General features: G+C 34.9%; 1 long non-coding RNA gene across 3 annotated transcripts in view; it reads right to left on the bottom strand.

The window, feature by feature from the left end:
* LOC119247686 (uncharacterized) overlaps positions 1-20338 on the bottom strand; it is a 99164-nt gene that overhangs the window by 64443 nt on the left and 14383 nt on the right. For 2 of the 3 annotated variants that reach the window (XR_008552263.1, XR_005125804.2), the window contains exons 2-3: positions 9492-9568; positions 1971-2081 (exon numbers count right to left, since the gene is read on the bottom strand). This is a non-coding gene — a long non-coding RNA (uncharacterized LOC119247686). The remainder of the gene's footprint in view (positions 1-1970; positions 2082-9491; positions 9569-20338) is intronic. The other variant, XR_008552264.1, reaches the window with a different exon arrangement.

Genomic DNA, 20338 nt, shown 5'->3' with positions numbered 1-20338 from the left:
TATATATATATATAGTACAAAATAAGTGATATCTACTATATAGTTGTTTGTTTTATGGAGATTTTTTTAATGTTCCTAAAATATGATGATAGCAAAACCTCTAAGGTTTGATAATGAACTCATTCAGTGGCACCCCTTTATAACCTCACAGGAATCTTCAGTTTCAGACTATTCCTGACCATAGGCTAGGAACAGTTCATTTTAAATTTATGTTGTTTTGTCGTAATTGTCTTAAAACTTTACATGGAGTCACAGACGTGTTATTTTAATTTGCCAACTTCAAGTAATCAATTAGCAAATAATTCTATAACCTACTTCTTATGACACTTTGTGAGGGTGAACAGGCATAAAGCAACTTTCTTGTACTTCAATGGCTGAAAATCTGGGGGTGACTGGATACAAGTTTATTATCCTTTGGTACTTACGGCTGATTTAGCCTTTGTAGCAGTTGAGTTTCTCTTTTTGTTTCTTGCATAGGTACTGATTACACAAAAAGGATAACTTTCTCATACTGAGATATGAGAAATACTTCTTTCAGTGTCCAAAGGGAGAGGAAATTTCCCACTACCTCTTCGGGTTCTTCTTAGTTAAATAGTCAAATTAACATAAGATAGATTAGAAGAACAAAATTAATTACATACTTATAGAGAATTTACATAGATGTGGATTCCCAAGTCAACAGGGCAAAATGACAGTGTAAATCCTGATCTAAGGAATAGGATAGGAGCCTGGGGATTCAAGAAGAAAGACTGACTCACATAAATCTTGATATAAATTAAGACTAGATATTCTGCAATTAAATGTTTGCCCTGCCATATAGATAAGTTTCTCCAAAAGAATGGATATTATTCGGTAAAAGCCCTAATTCTGGGTAACACCCCCAATTTTCATTCTTCTAGGTAATTAAGGGAGAGGCAAAATTTTCTCACAAAGCTGCAATGCATCCAGTGATCTCAGCTTGAAATTATCCGCAAGGGAAAGTGACTTGTTTTGGGAAAACATATTCTGAATATGTTGGAGAAGCCAATTCTGAATAGTTTGGGGAGGCCTATCCTTGGGAGTTTCACATTTCAGAAGTTGAGTTGCTCCATTTCTTTGTACCAGTCTCCTAATCTTCATCAGTCCCTCATTAAATAGTTGTGCCTCATTTTTTGAGGCAATGATGCAGGTAATTTAGATCTTTGGTGTATATAATTAGGTAGTTAATAAGGGGCCTTCCTGTGAAAACAGGTAAAAAACAATGGTGAGTAATTGGAGTAGACTTTTATCCCAATTTTTGAGTTCTGACTATAGTCGGTGGAGATTTCTAGTATCAGGCCCAAAGCATTTTTAGATGAAATGAAGCTAGGCTGTGGCTGTTTGACATGGTTTTTCCTGGGTTGAAGTTTGGATGTCTCTGATGATCCTTCTGAGGGTCCACAAAGCAACAGGTATGAAGATTGTTCATATGTAAGTCATTGTAATAACTTCTTTTAAATTTATATTAAGTTCTCCAAGTTTAGCTCTTGTGCCTTTAGAAAAAGGGCAGTTTTAGTTCTTAGTAATTGCAAATCAGTAGAATGGAAGAAAATTTGGAAATGTTAGTTTGGAGAGTCACAGCCAGATATGGAGGAAACTAGACGAATGGAGGTCCCAGTCAAGTCTATAGATAGAAACCAAAAACCTCAAAGATGATTAAAAAGGTCCAAGAATCTTATATCTGAAAAGGTGTTTTATTGAAATATAATTTTTTCCTCAACCATCTCTGCCATTTTTACCTAAGACAATTATAGTAAACTTAATTTGCTTGTAAATTAAATCTATTGGCATGTTATTTGCATAAGTAGGGCAATAACAGCTATTAGCCCTTTAAGCTCTCTTAAACTTACTTTGCTGGAACTTTTAATAAGGCATCTCAGACTGAGTTCTTAACAGCCTCTTGAGGCTCAGAAGATATGTCTAGAGTCACCAGAAAACACTGCCTGCAATACCTGTAAATTTGGGTTAGATCTTCTCTTCTCAAGGCCACAAAAATGTCCTGAGGTTTGTGGGATTGCCAAGGGGTAATCTTCATGAACCTCTTTCTTAGGCTTTCTGGAAACCTGTAAACAAGATATCAGGTTGATTTTTTTTTTTTTTTTTGTAATTGGGAGAGATTTATTTCTTGATGTTGTCATGTATGCTATTTAATTCAAGGAAACACTTCTAAGCATAGTTCACTATATGACATAGTGGCAGTAGGTAAATAAAATACAATTTACACAAATTATTTACTTGATTGAAGGCTTTATGGTACATAATAGATAGGTTTTTTTATAGTTGCTCTCAGCTTTTTTCACACTGACTTCCGTTGTATTTGGGTGTTCTATGCCCGAGATTGCTCAGCTGCTGCTGTTGCCATTGGTTTGTTTTCTTTCAGGATCAAGGTGGGTACTTTCATATAAAATCTTATTTTTAATTCCTTCTCTGGCAATTCTTTCCTGGATTCTTTGTTTTGCATAGTTATACCTACAATGGAACCAGCATCCTAAAGTCACTAAGAAAAATCCTCCTACTCCAACATCACATGATCTTCTAATTTTACCTTTCCCTTCCCGGGCTCGCCCGGCTCCTGCTCGGTGGCCATGGGGCACGAGTCGATTTTTTTTTTTTTTTATTGGTTTCATAGCTTACCATAGTTCCTTAAAGGTGTCTCATAAAATCTGAGACTATAAACATGATTCTCAAATATGTATTCCAATAAAAATTACAGTAATATAACCATGATTCCAATGGTTACAAGTTACAGGGCGGTAAAGAGTCCTACTAAATTTATGCAAATAAATATTCTGCCATGAAAAATAAGAATCGTTACTTAGAGTTTCCCAATTCTGAAAGTATCAAGTGAGGAGAAGAGTAAATGTTCCAATTCTGCCCATAAAAGTGTAATTTACCAAAGTCATAATTAGCTTTAAAAAATAAAAAGGTTTTCCTAACTCTGGAAAAAGTAAAACAAAAAGAATCAACAATGTTACAAACAAAAAGTCATCATAATTACAGTCATCCTTATTATAATGTTAAGTATTAAGTCCATTCACTCTCTTTTAGTTAATTCTTTTTTAAAAAAGATTTATTTATTTATACATACAAGACCTGGGGTAGAGGCCAGAGGTGTTGGGGGTGAGAGGATTCACCAGAGACAGAGTGGGGAACAGAACAGGCAGACTGACTGAAATACACTGCTGAGGGGAGCAGCAGGCGAGACAGGAGAGGTCTGCTCTGCCATGTGGGTTGCTCCCTGGCCGGCCGGGGATTGAACTCATGCTGCAGAGGCTGCTGATTGCTTCATAGTGTGGTGCTTAACCCCTTGTGCCACCAGAGAGAGGCCTCTAGTTAATTCTTTTTTTTTTTTTTTTAATTTTTTTTTTTTCTATAGAGGCATGTTTTATTTATTTATTTATTTGCTTGTTTGTTTGTTTTGTTTATACATGCACTGGGTACAGTCAGAAGCGCAGGAGGGTGAGAGAATTCACCAGAGCCAGAGCGGGGAGCAGAGCAGGCAGAAGGACCGAAGCACACTGCTGAGGGGAGCAGCGGGCAGCAGGAGAGGTCTGCACGCCTTGTGGGACCCTCCTCCGGTGGCCCGGGAGCAGCCGGGGATCGAACCGGCGCCGCAGAGGCCTCGGGCAGCCTCGCAACCCAGCACTCAACTGCTGCGCCACCGGGTAGGCCCTCTAGTTAATTCTTGATCTTAATCTTTGTTAGCAATTTTATAAACCAAATTTTCCACAAGTTCTAGAATTTCTTATAGAATTCAGTTTAAGTAAATCTGTATTCTAGAGTCAAAATCTTTTCCATGAATCTCTCTGTACATGAAATACATTGGTAAAAGCATCAGAGAAAATATTAACTTCTGTGACAAAAGACTTTAAAAATGAGCATGGTTAAAGATTTTATTATAGCACAGTTGACAAGGAAATTTGCTTACCTTTGTGACAAATTTTAAAATAATAACCAAATGACATGTAATATTATTATTCTATGACATTTTAGATTTCTAGGCATTTCATATAATTTTAGAACACATTAATATCACACATCCACATACATATATATTAAGAAGGTTTAGTTTCATTTCTTATTTGACAATATTTCCCATGCAATTCAACATACCAAATAAGTCTAAATAGTTTAACACTTCTCTTAGTGTAAAGAGAAAGAACAAATCTTATTAGATGTTGGCCAAAGGATCCTCTGGAAAAATTTCTCATGGTAACTGAATCAAAAGACTTAATTTAAAATATACTTTGGGAGGGCCTTCCCGGTGGCGCAGTTGGGTTGATCGCAATGCTGTGAAGCTGTCCGCAGTCTCTGCCAGGCAGGTTCGATTCCTGGCCAGCCAGGGAGATACCCACATGGCATGGCAGACTGCTCCTGCCTCGCCTGCTGCTTCCCTCAGCAGTGTCTTCAGTCCATCTGCCTGTTCTGTTCCTGCTCTGTCTCTGGTGAATCCTCTCAATCTCCTGAGATTCTGTATCCCAGTTCTTGTACAAAATAAATAAATCTTTAAAATATATATATATGTGTGTGTACTTTTGGAAAGTTTGTCAAAAGTGTCAAAGGTTTTTATAACATTAAATAGGATTAGATGATATTATGAAACAATACTTATTTATCCATTCAACAAAAGTGAAAAAGATTTCAAAGGCATATTATATATAGAAACTTTACATAGTTCTGAACAAAACTTAGCTCTTAATATTGAGAAGACTAGATTTACTTAGTCAAAGATCTGATGATAAAGATAATATGAAACACAAGATCTTTGTTTTCTAGATAGATTATTTTAAAAACAAAGTAAAATCTTTCACAAACCCCTTATCAGAAGCAGATCAATAGTCTAAGGAAACCTTGCCCTCCTAGGTTTGTGGGAAAAAAATTAAATTTTAGGTTTACATAAGTATGTTATGACATTGAAGTTTCAGTTTTACACTTGCAAAACAGTAAAGTTTATTTTAAAATCCTTAAAATAAATTCATTCAAAGATTCAGTTTGGTCACACAAAATTTTCCCCAGTATTACTTTCTCAAATATCTTTCTATAATTTTCCCTTTTCACTCTGATTTTGTCTATTTCTCTTTCATTCCAGTCCAAAATAATCAGTTTTTTTCTTAGAGTAAAATTTACTGTGTTTTCTCTTTACAAAAACATATCTATTCCTTATGCCTTCTCTTACTGAAAATAACATCTTTCTTTCCAAAGAGTGATTATTTCCCTTACTATTTAATTGTATACATTAACTAGAATTCTTAATTAAAACCTTAAGTTCTAGTGAAAATAAATAATTGTGGATTGTCTTTTATACTCACATTCTACGGACTAGAGACTTATAAAGAAATTTCATAATTTCTGGAATATGCTTGTCATAGTACAATTTTTTAAGGTAGTAGAATGCATGTTTACTAATAGGCCCAAATTTCTTTAGTTCCTTTGCAATAAGAAAGCCAAAAGTAAACCTTATTTCAGTAATTATATTTCAGAAGTTTACCTTACTTACGCTGGGAATGACATAGACATAAAGTGAATCTCCATTATTTAATTTAACTTAGCAAAACTCTAGTTTCAAGTTAGCAAAAGTATTTGAGAGACTAACCTATTGCTGAAATGTTCATCCAGAAATTCTTATCATATCCATGGGTAGTAATGTCATATATATAAGATACATGGGAGATACATACAACATATAAACATACAAACAGATACAGAGGTTTTATGGCTTTCATTTAAAATACTTCTCTGTCAGGTACAATGCAAAAACTCATTTGTTTATAGAAAAACAACTGGATCCTTCAATAGCAACCCTATGGAGATCATGGACCAGAGTCTGGGCACTGGAGAAACCTGCCAACATGGGTACATTCATACTAACATCAAGAAGAAGGCAGCCCAGGTCATCTTTAAGAAGTACTACATACAGTACATATACACCATGGAGTATTACTCAGCATTCAAAAAAGATAAACACATGCAATTTGCAGCAACATGGATGGCGCTGGAAGGGATCATGCTCAGCGAAATAAGCCAGAAAGAAAAAGAAAAATACTGGGTGGTCTCACTCATAGCAGGAATCTAGAAAACTTAAAATAAGGGACCAGGAAAATGAATAACTGTAAGAAAGTGAAAATCAAAATCAACAAAAAAATATGAACCAGAGACACTCTATGGGGGGTTGGGGGCGGGAGGCGAGGGATAGGGGTCAAAATAAGGGGATTGCAATTGTATGGGGAATATAAAAATAAAATTTATTTTTAAAAAAAAGTACTACATACATGCAATAATTTCCACAGAAGGAAATTATTGTTAAAAAGATTTTTGGAGTTAACCACCCCCATCCCCTTAAGTTACTTAAGTCCCCCAAAGGTTTACATTTAGAGATGAAGAGATGTGCCAGATAAAATATTACTTCAGATGCAGGTTTTAGATGGGACTTCCTCTAAACTTGGTTTCTGATTTTACAAAGTGGAAATTTTTTCCTTTCTTGCTGGATACATTCAGCTTAGGGGAAAAAGCCAGAAAAAAAATTCCTATCAGGTTCTGAATATCAGAATAATATAGCAATACCCACTCCCCCCAACCAAACAACAACTATGAGATTTTCCTCGTCCATTAATTCAGTTCTATGTAGATTTTGTTCTACAGGAATTTAGACTAGTAATTTCCAGAAAGTCATGGTTTCTGATCCTAAAACAATCTGGATGTCACACTTAATTTCTCTGGTACAGTTTGAGAGCATGTAAAGAATGCTCTAAAAAGCCTATTACATTGCAGTGTTGATGACTCGAGTCCCTGATACAGTTCTTCATGAGGCTCTGAAGCTAATACTCCTTGGGAAGACCCAACTTGTACCTGTAGCTTATGACATAGTCCTTAGGCAAGCATGAGAGGAAAGCAGAAACCACACTGATATGATCGAATAACCTGATCAATTAATAAAATTCCTTGTTGGATAATATATATAACAATTTCATTAAATAGTGATCAATGTTTTCCTGAAGATAAGTACATATTAGGGGCAGTGAGAACATTGACAAATATTTCAGATAAAGTGTGTACAGTATCTGAAACATTTAAATTAATAATATTTTGCCTGTCAAAATCAATCAACAGAAAGGCCATTCACATCACACTCATCAGGAAAATGCAAATCAAAACCAAAATGAGTCATGACCTCACATCTGTAAAAATGACTAATATTGAAAAGATAAAAGAGGGCCTCCCTGGAGACACAGGCATTAAGGTCTCAGTGCTATCAAACTATCATCAGCCACTGAAGCATGAGTTTGATCCCTGGCCAGGGAGCTGACCCACAAGGAGCAGCAGATCTCTCCTGTCTCGCCTGTTGCTCCCCTCAGCAGTGTATTTCAGTGGATCCACCTGTTCTGCTCTCCAATCTGTCTCTGGTGAATCCTCTCACCCCCCCCCTCCACACCTCTAGCTTACACCCCAGTTCTTGTATGCATAAATAAATAAAATATATCTTTTTTTTTTAAAAAAGATAAAAAGTGTTGGCAGAGACCAACACAAATTTTCTATTATCACACAGTAGTTAAAATTATAAAATGATACACATCATAAATTTCATGCAGGTCAGAGCTCTGCAGTCATAACTACCTGTAGTCTTAATTATTCATATTACACAGGTATTTTAAACAAATTAATTGCTACTTCAAAGAACCAGGAAGTAGGATATTAAAACCTTTCAAATGTAAGCATTTTAGTATGTGATGACCCTTATAGTTACATTATGCATCATTTTAACATTTTCTTAAGGTGGCAAAAATGAAAACTTCCAGCTATTTAACATACAAACATAAGAAACAAATTATCTTTATAATACACACACAGAGACACATACCTCTATAGACCAATGCTTTAGTATTCTATCACATTTCTATTTTATCAAATTTAAAAATTATCTTGGTAATCAAAGATGAACCATTAATTAATATTAGTGTCTCACAGTAACTAAGGATCTTGGAGATTTTGTTTACAATGACATGCTACGAAACACAATTACTATTGACATGAAGGCATTTATCAGAATTATAATTCAATTTAAATACATCATTTTGTGTATTTCACAATCTTTACGCTTGTTTTATATTCTACTGATTAAAAGGACACATAATTCTTTTTAATCAAAACTATCAAGCTACTCTGTTCATGAGAATGAACTTTAAAATAGATTTTCACAGAAAATCTAATTAGGAGTTATGCTCTCACAGAACCTCAGCCAAGAACTCAATCCAGTTAAGCCTTGTGGTACCTTGAGCGGAGAACCTAGTCATACAAAGACAGACTTCTAACCTACAGAACTATGACTGGTAAATTGTTTCACTTTAACCTACCAAATTATGGTAATTTGTTACATAGAAAAAGGAAATGAATATAGCTACTAATTAGTGATACTCATCTTGGTGGTTGTAGTCTCACCCTGCACACACAGATAGCAACCACAGTTCATCTGGCAAATTAGGAGTTACACTCTCCTGCTGTTTGAGCAAATGAGTGTGTTGGTTCCAGACACCTTCTGTTTATAAAGCTCCCTTGTTCAAATCCCTTGTTCCAATTTGATCCTCATAATCACACTTTCACAAAGTAAGATTGATGTGGTACAGGAAAACAGGATATATGACCATTGTGAAAGCCGGAATTCAGGTAGTGTTGTCTTTACATTCTCTTACACCCTATCCTAAGTCTCTTTTGTTCCTTGTTTCTCACTCTGTAATTTAAATTGATTTAATAAACCACATAATTTAATCATCTTTATTTGGCCCTCAGGGATATTTTTCCATGATCTCTGATAGCTTACATGGTTGTGGCCACTGTTGCATCAAGGTAATTTGCCATATGACAAATGTGGACATAATGGCTTACACTAAAGCAGCCATTTTGGGCCCACTAGGTGGAAGTGCCATACTGAGGATGAAGTAGCAGTAATTCTATAAAAGGAGAAACGATTTTGAAGGAGGTGGGTCCCTTACATAATGGAGGGCTGTTCTATCCCTGGATTGTCTACCTCTATTTTATATGTGAGAAAAATAAACTTCTGTTCTTAAAAAGTAAGTATTATTAGTTTTCTGTCATGCACAACTGAAGCTAACTCTGCTTGATGCACTAATGTTTCCTGTTTCCTCCACTATTTTCTAGTAATTTGTTTTCAAAATGTTGTCCCAGATCCAACAAAACGATCTGAACTATTTTCCAAAACTTTATTTCTTAGATACTACCCTAAGGTCTATGATGGGGCCCAGGAATCTGCACTAGTGATGAGTTTCCTTGGATATTCTTATGCTACTAATATTTGTAAACCACTGATCAATTGGGGATGTTTAGGGTGGTCACATTTGGAATCTAACCCAAAGACTAATGGCAATGACTAAAACCTGGATAGGTGCCAAAGGATTTAAAGAACTTATATAAGATACCTGGAGATTTTGAACTGAAGGGAAAAAAATAAATTTGATAAATACCTCACATGTTCATTTAGTCTGATGGCTCTAACACATTTCCACCACTCTGGGAGCTCAACATGTGATCTCTGACAATTCTAGAGAACAGAAGTGTAAATTAGAGTTAGCAGGGTCATATTACCTCAAAATGTTCTGAGGGAGAATTGATTCCTTGCCTCTTTCAGCTTCTCATGGCTACCTGCCATTCCTTGGCTGGTGGCCACACCACCTCTGACTTTACATTGCCTTCTCCTCTGTCTTTCTAGTCTAACCCTCTCTTAAAAGGATTACACTATTTAGGACCTACCCAGATAACCCACGATAAAACTGTCATCTGGAAATCCTTAGTTTAATTATATGTTTCACCACTTAAGGTAGTAGCCACAGATTCTGGAGGTTAGTAAGCAAATATATCTTGGAGGGGGGTGTGCATTTATTCTCCTACATACACTTTAGTATCACTTTAGATAGAATAGCTATTCTTGTCTATAAGGACAGTTTGAATGGACTTACAATTTTACATATGATACATCATCTTTGGAAGTATAAGGAGATACTTGATGCACTACACACAAGAAGTGGAAAATAATGAATACAGAGTCACACTAGCTATCCTGCCCACTGTCCTCTTTGAACTCAATCCTGCTCAGACAAGTTGCTCTGAATTACATCTGAGTACTGGCTGACTACATCAGGGTAGGTACATGATCAGGGGAAGCTATCTTATAACCAATGAGATTATCTATGAAAGTGAATATAAATATCCAAGATAAATGCTACAGTTTCCTCTGTAATTTGGACTATGTAGTTTGAAATTCAGGATTACCATTCAGTAAAGATATTTCCATTTAGGAGGTCTAGGGTAAAACTTCAGGGTTTTTTCTTCTCTCTTTTTTCTAATCAATGTTCCACTAGCTCTCTCTATAATTGAAGGTCTTTGTAGCATTGAAAGGATCATGGCATGTTTAGTCAAGAACTTAACTCTTGCCCCATTTATCAAATCAATAAGTGCTGGTGTTAGCATAGGCTCTAAAAAAATTAGGCTGTAAGTGCTGTCTAAATTATTTTTGGATTTTTTTCTCCATTATTGGAATATTTGGAGAAAATGTTGGAAACAATAACATTTCTTTATTTTTATCTGTTAAGCCTTCCTTTGATATTAATTGAAATTTTCCAGTTTTTACATTACTTACCATATATACACACACACAGAATATACCAGACACATACGAGTTCTGGAAAGCAAATTCAGACATCGAACAACTAGGAAGACGAATGCTTCTATCACGCTCCTTTTTTTTGAGTAGGAGACCAGAAAATTTCAACCCTTTCTCAAAATCAATACTTTCTATACACTTGTGTTATTTCACTCACCATTTTATTTATTTGTTTACTTGTGGTAGAAATAAACACATAATATAAAATCGACCATCTTTAGCTGCACAGCTCAGAAGCTTCAAGTACATTCACATCATTGTGCAATAACTTTTCATTCTGTAAAACTGAAACTATCAACAAATACCCATCCAACAACTCTCCATTTCCCCTCTTCCTGCCTGGCAGCTACCATTCTGTTTCCATGAGTTTGACTACTTCAGATACCTCATATAAGTGAGATCATGTAAGATTTGTCTTTCTGTAAAATGTTTATTTCACTTATGGTGAAATGTAGTATATTACAGTATAATGCTTATATACATTTTATGTATGTTTATAACAATATAGTATAATGTACTTAAGGTTTATCTCTGTAGTAGCATGTGATGACATTTCCTTCTTTTTTAAGGCTGAATAACATTCCACTGTGTATAGTATTACATTTTCTTTATCTATTCATCTGTCAATGGACATCTGGGTTGTTTACCCTTCTTGGCTAAATTGTGAGTAATTCTGCAATGAACACGATGTGCAAATATCTCTTTGATAGCCTCCTTTTAATTCTTTTGGATATATACACTGAAGTAGGATTGTTGAATCATATGGTAATTCTGTTTTTAATTTTTTTTTAAGATTTATTTATTTATACAAGCACTGGGGTACAAACCAGAGGCGTGGGAGGGTGAGAGAATTCACCAGAGACAGAGCAGGGAGCAGAACAGGAAGAAGGACTGAAACATACTGCCGAGGAAAGCAGCGGGCGAGACAGGAGAGGTGTGCCACACCATGTGGGAATCTCCCTGGCCTGCTGTGAATCAAACTGGTGCTGTAGAGGCTGCAGACATCTTCACAGCACTGTGCTCAACCTGCTGCACCACCCGGAAAGTCCTGTTTTTAATTTTTTGAGGGAGCTCCATACTCTTTCCATAGAAGACATACTATTTTACATTCCTACCAATATTATCCAAATATTCTAATTTCTCCAAATCCTTTCCAACATTTATTATTTTCCTTTTTTTTTTTTTGATAACGGACATGCTAATGTGTATGAGGCGAGATCTCACTGTGGTTTTTATGCATTTCTCTAATGATTAGTGATGTTGCATGTCTTTTCATAAGCTTCATTATGTTATTTTAAAAATCAATAAAATATGTGTAAGTCAAAAAAATGAGTGTACTCTGTTTTCTTGTTAACTGGGCAAAAAAAGCCCTTTGGGCAGCTGATTGCTAGAGATAAATCATGTAGTTAAGCAGCTTGTATTGCTCCAAAATAATGGTTTCTTCTCTCAGGTATGCCTTCAACATATAGCTCAACAAGTCCATTATAGTTTTCCAATTAGCTTTCTCACCCTGAATTGTTACCATACTTCCATAATCCTAGGACATTATCTTTGATGTCTTTTCCAATAATAAAATATTTGGAAGGAGGAGAGAGCACAATCAAACTAAACACACAGTTACAGGAAACATCCCGATTTCAGTAAAAAAATTTAAAAGTATCTCAGAATCAAAGACATATTCCAAACCTTCACCTATATCCTAAAGTCTCACACTTCATTAACTCTTTCTCACATCAAATTTAGTGTGTATTTGACAGACAATCAGAAAACAAGGTATAGGACCACCCTACCACCACTTCTATTAGTCAACTAAAATGTCCTTACGAAGAGGAGGCAAGGTTTTTTTTCTCAGTGCTGAGCCTGAACTTGCATGACCTCAGGGTCATGCAATTAAATTTTGCATCCTAGGCTTCTTCTCATCCCACCCTCACTCTTGCCCTGGAAGGACATTCTCTTAGCAAAAGTCAGTTCTTGTTCTGACTTTCAATTCTTCCCACCATCTACCTTCTCTCCTGAGTTTTAGCTTCATGTTCTATAGTGGATCCTTCTCTACAGCATCCTCTCATCTTTAAAAAGACAAGTGAAACACCCTCCTCTGAGCACACCTGCATTTAGCAACCACTCACCATTTTTCCTTTCTCTTTTTGTCAACTGTTTTCAAGCATTGGTACAAAAAAAAACCTCAAAGTTTTATTGTTACACATTTCTTCAGCATTTTAATGGTGGGGTTGAGTCTCTCCACTGAAAGGGCAATTGCTTAGATCAGTGTGGTCTGAGACAAGAGGAGTTTCCTGAGACTCTTTCAAGGGTTGCATGAGGTCAAACTATTTTCCTAACAAAATTAAGATTCTATTTGCCCTTTAACTCTCATTCTCTCATAAATGAATAGAAAAGTTCTCCAGCACAACAGATTGAACGTAGAAGCAGCTATGAGAATCCAGCTGTCGTTCATTAAGCTAGTCAAGAAATTTACAAAAATGTAAACCAGTGCCATTTCTCTCATTCCTTTTTTTTTCTGAAAAATATCCATATTTATCCTACTTGCTCATAACATATCCATTTTAGAGATTGCTAGATATGATTATTTTGTTAAAGAATTTTTCATCTATATTCTTTAATTTATCTGTGATATTTTTGCAATGTCTTTAGAAAGCTTTAGTATTATGGTTATTCTGTCCTCATTAATGGAACTGAAAACTGCTATTCCTTTGTTTTCTGAAAGAATTCGTGTAATACTAGTTCTATTTCCTCCTCAAGTGTGTAATAGGATTCATCAGCAATACCATCTGTGTTTGGAATTTTCATTGTGGCCTATTCAGATAGTCCATCTTTAAATTTTTTTATTTTTCTAATTAGTGTTGATGTTGAGCATTTCTCCTTTTATGTTCATATTCTTTACTCGATTTGCCACTGTAGTTGAAGTTTCTTGTACATTCTAAATACTAATCCTTGTTAGTTTTGATCATTGATAAACACCTTATCTATCTGCCCAGGATCTTTTCCTCTAGGATTCTTCGATTAATTTGACATAAAAAATAACAACATTTTCTCCCTTTAAAATGTATGTTTGGAAGGATCATAAGAATCCTCTCCTTTCTGTCAAGTCTCCCCAGTGTCATACAGTCTTTCTCCAATATTTTAATTATTCTGAAAGTTTTGCTTTATGTATTTAGGTATCTTAACTATGATGATTCAATTTTAATGATGCAAGTTTTTTTAGCTTTATTGAGATTAAAATTGAAATACAATGTTGTACACTGTACAACACGTTTATCTGACATACATATTTCAAAATTATTACCATCATAGCTTTAGCTGATACCTCCATGATGTCACATATTTGCCATTTTTTTTGTGAGAACAATTAAGATCTGTGCTCTTAGCAACTATCAAATGTATAATACAGCATTGTTAACTACTGATGCACAACTATGTTGTGCATCAGATCCTCAAAACTTTTCATTTTCTAGCTGGAAGTTTATAGCCATCAAAAACATCTTCCCATCCCTAGCCTCTGGTAACTACACCTTTCTTTTTTTTTATATTCCCCATACAATTGCAACCCCCTGATTTTGACCCCAATCCCTCCTTTTCCTGCCCCCCTCCCCAAAGTGCGTCTCTGGTTCATAGTTGTTTGTTGATTTTGGTTTTTTTCTTTCTTATAGTTATTATGGTAACTACACCTTTCTACTCTCTATTTTATGAGCTTGGCTTTTACAGATTACACATGTAAGTGATACCATATAGTATTTGTAACGACACAGCAATTGATTCAACTCTATGAATTATTTCCATAAAAATATACAGTGTTTAAAATGACTCCTCTAAATTGAATCATATGCAATCTTATATATACCAAGTTATCATTTATGCAAGGATATATTTCTGGCCTCTTTATTTTGACTGATAAATATAATAGTCTGTTCTTGTGCCAGTATAACAATGTTTTTATTACTCTGATTTTGTGGTGTCTTCGTAATTGGGAAGCAGTCTTCTTTCTTTATTATTCTTTTCCAAATTGATTTAGCTCTTTTTAGATATTGTTTATTTTCCTATATTATCTTAAAATTACTTTATTCAAGATCCTTAAACAATCTTGATTGTTTTACATTTTATAATGGATGTTTTGAAACTTGTAATAAAGTAGGGAGATTGTTAAGAATAATAAACAAACTCCCATGGATTTCATCACAAAACTTCAAATTTTCTCTGGAGAAAACAATATCATCTGAAGATTTTACAACATCAACACATGATTTCTAGCATGCAACAAAAAATTGCTGTGTCAAAAAAACACCAACCAAACAAAATAAAACAAGACTATAAGTGTACTTAAAAATATCTATAACTGGCACAGTCAACAGCAGGTAAGAACTTTAAAATAATTAATATGTTTAAGAAAATAAAGGTATACATGAACAAAATTGATGATGGGGAATTTCATCAGAAAACTGGCATCTATGTAAAGGATCAAATGGAATTTCTAATTCTAAATTATAAAATATAATAATGAACCTTATGTCAAAAGAATTAGACATGGAAGATATCATTAGCAAACTGAAAATAGAAGTTAGACATAGACCACAAAAAGAAAAAAAGAATAGAAAATACAGAGGAGTGCATAAGAGAAGTGTTGGTATAATAAAAAAGTGTAAAGCATCTAAGTGGTGTTTTTAAGAAGAGGAGAAAGAGTATGTGGAAGAAGAGATATTTGAAGAGATAAAGAACTTTCCAAAGTTCTCTCAATTGTTATTTTCCTTTTCCTCTTCTCCTTCCTCTTACTGTCTCATCTATTTTTTCCTTCTTTTCCCTGTACTTCAGCTTGAATAAAATATATTTACTTTTCCTCAAGTTTAGCAATCCTTTATTTCATGTCCAGTTTACTGTTAAGACTAAGCAATGAATTCTTAAGTATAGTTATTGAATCTTTCAATTCTACAGTGTTTTTTTTTAGAGATTCATTTTTATTGAATTCAATATACTTTCACCTGTTTTTTTTTTTCCTTAACAAAGCCACAATAGTGTCTTTAACTTTCCAAAATTTGAATCATCCTGTGGGTCTACTTCTAATGTCTATATTTTCTCTTGATAACAAGTTGCATTTTCCTTCATGTCTGCCTATCTTGTAACTTTTGTTGTTGTACATTGAACATTGAATATTAAGAACAACCAAACAAAAAACTTATGGGACCTGAGGTGTAATTTTATCCCAGCCAGTGTATGCCTTTTCCACTGTCAGGAAGTCAGAAGAGATATGGCTTTGATCCAATCAGACACTGTTTGTTTTAACTTCACCTCAGGTTTCAAATATCTTGAGTATAAGATATAGAGTTCTCTCCTGTGTATATAACATATCCATTCCTCTAGCAGGACGTTGAGATTAGATATTATGAGACTGACTACATCACATCAGGAAGCAGCACTTCTGCAATTAACACATTTATAACCTGTTCATGAAAGAAAATATGGAAAATGATCTCAAATATAAAGGACACAAATTAATCAAAATACCATCACTTTAAAAATCTACATTATTATATTCATGTATTTTGTTCTAGAAGTTTACATAATTCTAGATAGTTTATAATTGTTTCATCATTTAGCTGATATTCTGAAATTGAGTATATACTTTGAGAGGGAGGCTACCTAGGAAACTCCCCCCACCCCAAACCCTATGGGAAAATACTTATAATGAGGCTGCTTGTTTTAAAATTTTGTCCAAATTCCACTGAGGAGGCATCCATACTTAAAAGATCATTCATCAGCAAATGGTAAAGTCAGCCTGATGTGGATTCTTGAATTATTATTCTCAGAGTTCTTGCTGGGAATTGTGTATTATACCAATCAATGTTCCTCTTAAATAAACCTTTTAAATTAAGAACCAAAATTTCTGATTATGGAGGTATTAATTTGATTAATCTATAAGTAAATAAATCTATAGCTATCAGTAGTTTTTTCAAAAGGGAAGACAGGTTCTGAATCCTTGAGGCTCTAAGAATAAATTTGTTATTTCTCTACATCAGAGACAATTTAAACAAAACAATGTTAAATATAAACATAATGTTTCCTTCTTTCTCCCTCAAAACTCTTATGATGCTGCTCCATTAAGTATTTAGTATTGCCAGATCTCAATGTGATTTTTGTTTCTTCAAATACAGTGTGTTGTCTTCAACTTTCACCACCAAATACCCAACCAAGGCACACATTCTCTCATGACCACGTACCCACTTAGACTATTTCTTTATCATGTCTATTATTCAGATATGCTGTCAAAATATTTTAAAATATAGGTACTTCAGAGGCTGAAAAAAAATCATTAATCATTCAAGTTAGATGTGGTGATAAACCACATCTTGTAAGCTTGGTAAGAGGTGCTTGGTAAGGTCCAGATTGTTCTCACTCTCCTTCATACCACCTCCAGTTTGTCTTCCTATCTTCTAAACCTTTTGATGAACAAAAGATACTTGGTTTGACTCCACAGAGATAGAGGCAGGGTTTTCCCTTTGCCATCCCACTTAGGCAGTTGTATGTGCTTGATTTTACAGATTACTTAGCAACTCCTCCATTCCTCTAACTAGTCTTCTCAATTCCTCTAACTAGCTTCTACTGCAGTTGTACAATGTTTAATCTTATAATAAATCTGTTATACAATTAAGGTTAATTAGGGTCTCTGCTTCTCTTCCTAAACTTAGGTGATAAACATCACTGGCTGTAGAAGTTGGTCCAGGGGAATAGAAACATGATGTTGGGACTTTAGAACTGATACTCCAATCTGACACATTTGCCAGCAGTAAAATGGTAGTCCATTACATGAAGTGTCAAAATAGTTAAATTAAAACAGTCATTAGCACCAAAGGGTCTATAGAAAGATGTTGCTACAGATTAACTTCCTAGTTTTAGATCCAGATAAGGAAACAAATGGTTTATATAACAGCCTAAAAAATAAACTTTTATTCTTTTAGTTGCAGAGTATCAAAATTTCTGACCAAGTCCAATGTTTAGTCATGTGGATGGCTAAATTACAATGTAAACTGATTTCATATCACAAGATGTCATATTAATGCTATGACAATGATTGGGAAGGAGATAATTGGGGTAGAAACATAGGGGAGATTCCAATAAGGCCAAGGACCTTGTACTCCTAAATTTTGCCATGCATTATAAATACCCTACTATTTTCTGTCTGTACAAATGAGCCTTCTGTTGTGTAAAGAAAATGTAATGACCTTTCCTGTATTGTTTGCTTTATAGGATCCAATGATCTAGTATTAGGACTTGAAAGTGGTCCTTCCAAGTTAAGGACAAGTTACTCCATCCCTTCTCCCACCCAGTAAGAAAGAGATCAAATGCCATTAGCCCTTTTTGGATTTTAAAGACAACATAAACTACATTTGCATACACTTCTCTGATCTGTTTACTAGGTAACGCAAAGTGCTTCTGGTTGGTGTGGATCCTGGAGGAATCTCTGTATCAGATCCAGGCTGCTGTATGATCTACTCTGCCACTAAGCCATAAAAATAAGCAGATATGATTCTGCTGGTGCTGTCTTTTTTAGATAGAATATAGAAGAGCCTTTGGCAGACTGCCATAGGAACTTAGCTTCCTTCAATGCCAAGCTGTATCATCTTCCATAGATGACTACTGTCCTTTTGAGAAACAGATTCTGTCCCACTCCCACTATGCACCCTAATAGACTAAAAGCTTAATCACAAGCTTAATCACAAGGTCAAGTTACCACATGACCTAAGCTATCCATCATGAATCAGGTATTGTATGACTTATCAAATCATAAACTAAGTATGCACAGCAGCATTTCATCATCAAATCTAGATTGGCCTTGAGAAATTCCTGTATGAGTCTATTTTCTGTTACATTGCCTCTTGCCTCTTTGAACTTGTACCTATGAATTCATGGGGAGTATCTAAAGCTAAGAAAAAAACTGGATCTGGTTCAAAGATGGTTCTGAATTACATGATGGCACCACATGAAACTGATGGCTGCAGTACTATAGTCCATTCAGGGGTAGATCTGAATAACACTGATGAAGGAAAATCCACTCACTAGGAAGAATTTCAAGTGGTACATTTGGCTGGCCACTGTATCTGGACCAAAGTGTTATCCAGAAATATGGATCGATATTGATTCACGGGCATTTGTTGACACTGGGCTGAATGAGCAGGGACAAAGAAAGAGAATTGGAAGACTGGTGATATGGTGATCTGGAGTAGTGGTATATGACTACACACTTCTATATGAGCACAGCACTATGCTATGAAGGAATCTTTCTCAGGAATTTTCCCACTCTTCCTTTTGAGAATGTAGGTGGATTCCTGAAGGAAAAGCCCATAAAAATATGCAGTCCCTTATATATCATCTGTGTCCCTCAGGAGCTTCACACTCAATCTAGCTCATATCTGGCCTTAAGCAATTTGGTAATGTTTTTTCAAGTCTCATTTTCTTATTGATACATATAGCATCTGCAAGCATCTATGCAAGGTACAAAAAAAAGTTCTCAGATATTGTTTTTCTTTGTCTATTTCTAGATTTCAGGTTAGTTGTTGGCCCTGTAAACACAATTGTCTGATGGAGTTAAGAAATGTCATTAATTTGTCTGGCTTATTTTTCTTTTTAGAAAAGTGAACACTCTTTCCACTTTCTTATATCTCTAAATGAAGACTGGAAGCCAAGAATGGCTTTTTAAAGATTCAACTATGATGCCAACTGGGTGACAACACTTTGTTGGGCTGTGTTAATGTCCTCCAGTTTGCAGTATATGTTCTGATTCAGTGACAAAGGTACGATTAATGAGTCCCAAAATTAAGGGATGGAAATGGAAGCATTTCCTTTTGCAATTACACTTACTGTCCTCCTAATGAGTATTTTGTTTCCTATCCCACAATTTTGGGTTCTGCCAACATGGAGGTATTGGTTCCCAATGGAAGAATACTCTACCAGCGGACACATTAATTTCATTAAACTGAAAATTACCTACCTTTTTTGGAAACTCATGACAATTAGCTAACAGGCAAAAGGAAATTACTGTACTGGCTATGGTAAATGATGCTGTTAAGGGAATATTAGGTTGTTGTTACATAATGAACATAAAAGAAGTATGTCTGTAGCATAGGAGATGCTCTGGAAGTGGCTCTTAGTACTCCCGTAGCCTATGATAAAGATCAGTGGGACACTACAACAAACCAATAGTCTGTACTGTTAAGGGCATAAACCCTTCAGAAATAAAGGTTCCTATTATTCTTTGCTACAGTATTCCATCAGGTAAGGAGACACAAAAAGTGGGGACAATGGTCACATGTAATGCATAGTAGAAAAGGTAAGTTATAAATACCATTTATAATCATATGATCAATTGTTATTCTAACACATACTACTATTTCTTATTAGTGATTCTTCTTCCTTAACTGAACATAGAATGATGCATTTCTTTTACCATAAGGAGGAAAAAATAACTGGAAAGACAAAAAAAAATTATTATGAACTATAGGAGCTTTCACTTGGAGGGATATGGACTCTGCTCAATATCTAATTCAATCTCATAGTCATAACACAGATTCATGACTATTACACTTCGGTTATTTTACCCTAGAGTGCTTTACATTAGAGATGAGAACTACTGACAGTTTTTTAAAGTAC

This window comes from Talpa occidentalis, unplaced genomic scaffold, assembly GCF_014898055.3.
Source record: "Talpa occidentalis isolate TD23 unplaced genomic scaffold, MPIMG_talOcc4v2.1 talOcc4.16, whole genome shotgun sequence".
In the NCBI taxonomy this organism is placed as follows: domain Eukaryota; kingdom Metazoa; phylum Chordata; class Mammalia; order Eulipotyphla; family Talpidae; genus Talpa; species Talpa occidentalis.
The sequence above is the reverse complement of the archived record's forward strand: the minus strand, read 5'-3'. Positions and strand labels throughout refer to the sequence as shown.